Raw genomic sequence first — 5,491 nt, forward strand, 5'->3', positions numbered from 1 at the left:
TTGAGATTTCTTACATGTGCCGCTGCCATCCGTCAGCGTCAAATCTCGCGCTCGCCACGTGACACACAAGCCAGGGATGATTTGTTGACGCTGTCCCTCACGGGAAAAATGATAGACTTGCTCTGTCACTCAGTTGCTCACTCAAAGAAATTGCATTTTTGCATTCAGGGCAAGTGGAACGGAGTCGCAGCTAAAACTGCCGGGAAAAGGCGCAATGATTAAATGACGACCTGTAAAAAGACGGATTTTTTTTTTTTTTTTTCAATCAAGAAAAATGTTGGATATTTCCGGAAAAAATAAGAAGTATAAAGTCACAATTTTATATATTTTTGGAAAATGAAGAGCAAAAACGTTGACTTTTTATTTTTTATTTTAAATATTCAGGAATAAAGTGGCAGCGGGCAAAGGAAAAACAAAGAAAAGAAGTGTGAGCATGAAAGATATTGAGGGAACAGCAGAGGCTCCAGAATTGAGCCCTGTGGAACACCAACGGCTAACTCAAAAAGTTGTGTCAGCCAGATGGGATCGAAAGCGCTCTCGAGCGCCGTCACAAATGCTCAACTGCTACTGCAAACAAGTCCGCACAATACGGTGGTCCGCCATTTCAAACGCGGCGATTGGATCCAACCAAATCCAACAGCACCACACACTCGCGGTCATCCGTGTCATTAGGCACGGACATGTCAGTCGTACTTCTTTCATTCTTCTCATTTCATTGTGACTTTTACTTTAAAAAGAAAAAGACTTTTTTTGTTTTGCTTTTCTTGATTTCCCCATTTGACGTTTGTCAAACGAATAGCAGCGCGCCTGGCCTCTTGTGAGCATCGCAATAAATAATGCGCATGCATTTCGCTAAACGGCTTGTTTACACACACCTTTTATGGACGCTTCTCGGGTTTATTTGTGAATCATTTTCAGCACGGTGAAGCCGTCACGCGTGCTTATAAACATGGCTCATCGCAGCTGGAGTTTATCGCGCACCTTTTTTTTTTTTTTTACTTTTTTGAGTACTTTGGCTTCAACTTTGCTTAATCACACCTGTAAAAAAAAAGCAACTGGTCTCCCCTCTGGTGGTTGACTTCATAGCTGTGGTGATCAAAACAAAGAACTCCGCTCGCGGGTTGAAGATCCTCAACGACCTCCTCCTGGAAGCCGACTGTGGCTTACTCACCGTCAGTGTCTTTGCTCACACGATCCTCCTGAAAAGACTCCACAACATTGGCATGACACAAACACACACACACACAAACACACACGCGTACACACTCGTCCCTTCAGTGATTCAATTATCTGTTTGGCTGAATTGAGTTTTTTTTTTTTTCAGTTTAACCAATTTGAATCCCACCCGTCGCCCGTTCGTCCTGGCATCCCCCAGGGCTATGTCTTGGACCCCCCCACCTTTTTATCATATCTGTATCCTCTTTCCATAACATGATTTCTTTGAGGAAAAAAAGGCTGTAATCTTATCGCAATGAAGTTGCTTTGTTTTGTTTTGAAAAATGAAGTTGCTTGCATCCTAAATTTAAGTCAAGCTACCACGAACAGTCATTAGCGCTTACAAGAAAATGAAGAAAAGGCACAATCTTTTGAGGATAAGGTTGTCATTTTTCAAGTTACAATGCATGATATTACGAAAAAAAATAAAAATGATCCTTTGGAATCACTGTTGCCATGACCGACATTGACGCGAAGCCGCTATTGTCCGCTAGCTGTGCCTTACTTAGTCACCAAATGATTAAAACAAGTCTGTGTGTGTGTGTGTGTGCGCGCTGATATTTGCTTCAAGAGCAGCGTCCTTGGGCGGCGTCCAAGTTTTGCGCTTCCGTATTCTCGCCATCGGGTGTGGACTAGAAGCTGGCGATCTGATTAGTCTGAATGAACGCGCAACGATTGTTTCAAGGTCCCGCGGACGAAAAGAAGGCAGCTGTCACGACAAGCCAGACGCTCGGCGGAGGAATTCCAAGTGCGTGGATATGAATATGTACGCAGGTTAACTCAAGTGCGACTCCGTAATTGCGATGGGACGCAAAAACGCCTCGAGTGCTTTGTCTTTGCATATTAATCCACCCAGCAATTTCTTTTTTTTTTTTTTTTTTGCCTGTATTCAGCAAACAAAGAATTGCAGCGGAAGTCAAAGTCTTTTCTTTGGACTCCAAAGCAATTTTTATGCAAATAAGTCCAGTGAACCGCCGCATAGTGGACGCAAAATGCCGCCAGAGAAGTGAAGTCACTGGCGGCCATCTTGTGTTGGGAAAAATTGTGCTGCAAAATGTAATCGTTGAAGCCACTTGATGTCAAGACGGGAGGCCGCATCGGCTCTTTGCGCTCCGGATGGCGAGCTCGCACGGCTGGTGTGAAAGAACCACGCGCAGCGGGCTTGAATTGAAATCTGAAGATGACGATCTTGGCCCTGTCTTCACAGGTGGTGCTTGTTTTCCACCTCCCCAACATCGTCATCATCATCATCATCATCATTTATTTAGTCGGACAGCTGCGGCGCGAGAGAGCTCAAATCTGTGCACGGCTCCCATATTGATTGCCGAAGGCTTTGTTCCGCCTGCCCGCCCCTCTCCGCTGCTTTGGCCGCCATGAGCCGGCGTCTCGCCTCTCTTGGCTTTCCAAGCGTACGAAATACGGATGGAGCGTTGAAGGAACCCACAATCCGGACTTCAAAAGTCTGTGGCGCGCTGAGAAAAAAAAAAAAGCACTACTGGAAGTGACAAACGTTCAAATAGCCTCCATTTGGCTTCCTGGGTCCGTTTATTTTGGGTGTCGTTCCACGTTTGACCACTCGATGGCAGCACTTTTAGTTTGGAATTTTAAATTTGATTCAAGAAGAAGACTGAAACGCTTCAATCCCACTTTTTCTGCCTAGAGGACTCAACGGTTGAAGGTTCATTTCGTGCACCATCATTGATAGATTTTGTAAGATGATACGTTTATTAGTTTGAAAAAAAAACTGGATTTATTTCCCGTAAATGCAGGAATCGATACACTGTTCATCCAATGTTGGTCTTCCTGTCTCAAGGTTGATTTTGTTTTCATTTGCAGTTTTCACAAAGAAGTTACCAAGTTACAATTAAAGCAAAGCACCTGTTTGAAAATGTTGCTTGTGAGCTCCGCCTACCACAAACAAATTCCTTAAAACTGAACGTTTTCGACAAAAATAGCAACAAACAAAGCGGCTCGTTGTCAAGCTAATTGAAATGAGCAACAAAACGTTATCAACTTCCATTTTTGGTGCAAACGTATTCCCGATGTTTGATTGCGTCGAATCGCGTCCGCCTCCATTTTGGGGGGGGGGGGGGGGGGGGGGGGGCGTCATGTGTGTGCAGTCAGCGGGCTGAAGTCACTTTCACACACTTTTAGTGGGCTAATTGATATGAATTGCCGGTCACCTTCCCGGCCTCGCCGTCCTCTGCTCATGACGGGCTCCACTGCAAACTTCATTAGCGAGCGAGCGAGCGAGTGAGCGAGCTCCTTGGCAAACGGGCCGCAAACGCGGAGCACGTGCAGGGAAAGCGGTGACGAGAGGTCCCCGAACGCGACACGACACGAGCGTACGTGATTGTTTACTCTTCCTGAGGCGCTGTTGCAAAACAAACGGGAAGGAGGGGCGCATTTTCAAGTCTGCACGGTGGCGTTATGCCACGTTAAAGCCGAACATGTTGTGGCTGACGCAGGTCACATGACGTGACCTGCCAGACTGAAGTCATCCGTTTTCGGCAATTGCCGTGCCTTGCTCAAATGACACGCAGGGGTTGCTTTCGTCGCGGTGCCGCTGGAGGTTTCGGCTTCGGTGATCGTCGAATTTCTCTGAGGAATGACTCTAGTATGCTTGCGTTTTACTGCCCCCTGGTGGCCAAGGCGCACACAGCACAATGTTGAATTGAAACTTGTTGCAAAAAGACACCTCAGTTCTTTGCTTGGTCTAAACATTTTTGTGATTTCCGTTACTAATTGATGTTTTTATGCAGTCCAATTTTGTCAGATGCGATCGTTTCTTTTCTTCAAAATAATAATTTCGATCATTGGTGGTTAGTAGTTTCGTATGGCTACACCTCTATTTGTAGCTCCTCAATCCATTCCTTGTCCCTTAACTATATTTTGAGCCGTTTCATAGAGGTGTGGGTCCGGGAGCAAAACAAAGTTTCGGTTCGGACGCCGGGTTTTGGATCATTCTTGGTTTCCCCGTATGGGTACTCTGCCACCGCACGACGACAACGTGATGATCCGGCGCGGTGGGTTGGAACACATTAATGGCATTTCCATTTGTTGAAAAGATGAGTTGAGATCAAAGATTTTCGATTCAGGCTCCAGTGCGACCGATTTCTATCTGAGCTGTCTCAAGGTTTCGCATTTTCTGAGGTTTTCCTCGCCCTCGTTGGCGTTAAGATCAGGGGATGTCGTTCATATTTGTCAACTGTGAAGCCCTTTGAGACGTCGACGTCGTCTTCCTGCAGCGCTTCTTTTGTTTGAACTCGGCTAAGATTGTATCGCATCGTTTTAGGCGTCAAATGTTGCTCACTCGGCATCCATTGCAGCCTGATCGTCCATCTGGCTCCTTCTCAAGGTTTCTCACTTTTCCCCTAAGGTGGTTTTTAGCTTTTTCTTTGCCCTCGTGGGGGTTCAGATCAGGGGATGTCGTTTGTGGTTATGTAAAGGCACGTAATTAAGGGCGAGACAAATCAAATTGACTTGACTCGACTCACTCAATCAGTCGGCATCTTAGCGGCTTCGCTTAGCGGATGCTCGTTGAAGTGCGTCCATCTCGAGAGCGCAGTCGCGTTGACTTGCGCTGCCATCTGCTCGCCTGCCGCTGCCTGAGCGAAGAAAGTGACTTTTCTTCGAATGCTCGAAGCGTCGCGGCCCTTGAAGACCCTCCAATGAGGCTCATTATGCGCCTGTGAGACAAATGCACGTCTCCAAAAGAGGAATCATGCGCTTTTCCTTTTTTTTCTGAAGGCCACTAAAACGTTTTATGCTCCTGGACGGCCTTTTTGAAGGACGAGCTCTCATTTCAAAGCGGAAAAATGTTGACGTCTGCAGATGGCGAGAGGCAAAAGGCGGCCCCGGTAGGAGCGCACGACCGCGTCATCGTGTTGCAACAAAGTCGTTTTTACGGCACTGCTGCACCAGGGTGGATTCCACCACGTTGGATGGCCGCCGCTGCGCTTTTTAACTGAAACCAAAAACGATTCAAGTCACACACACACTCGACTCATAACTGTGAAGTTTATGCCTTGCGGTTCACTTGAGTTCACGTTGGATTGGATGGATTGCTTCATTTCAACATAAACTCCAACAATATAAAGGGGCAGTTTATGTGTTTAAAAGTGAACATTCAACACGCGTGGACGGGCAAAATAAAAATGACACACAGGCATATATTCTTTATCTTCTGCGATGACTGACTATTGTTACTGTTGCCGTTGGTTTAGCGAGACTTCATAATAAATCAATATTTAATTCTTCAAAAATGAATCAGGTA

This window comes from Idiotropiscis lumnitzeri, chromosome 7, assembly GCF_059441095.1.
Source record: "Idiotropiscis lumnitzeri isolate Australia: NSW breed Sydney's pygmy pipehorse chromosome 7, RoL_Ilum_1.0, whole genome shotgun sequence".
NCBI lineage: Eukaryota > Metazoa > Chordata > Actinopteri > Syngnathiformes > Syngnathidae > Idiotropiscis > Idiotropiscis lumnitzeri.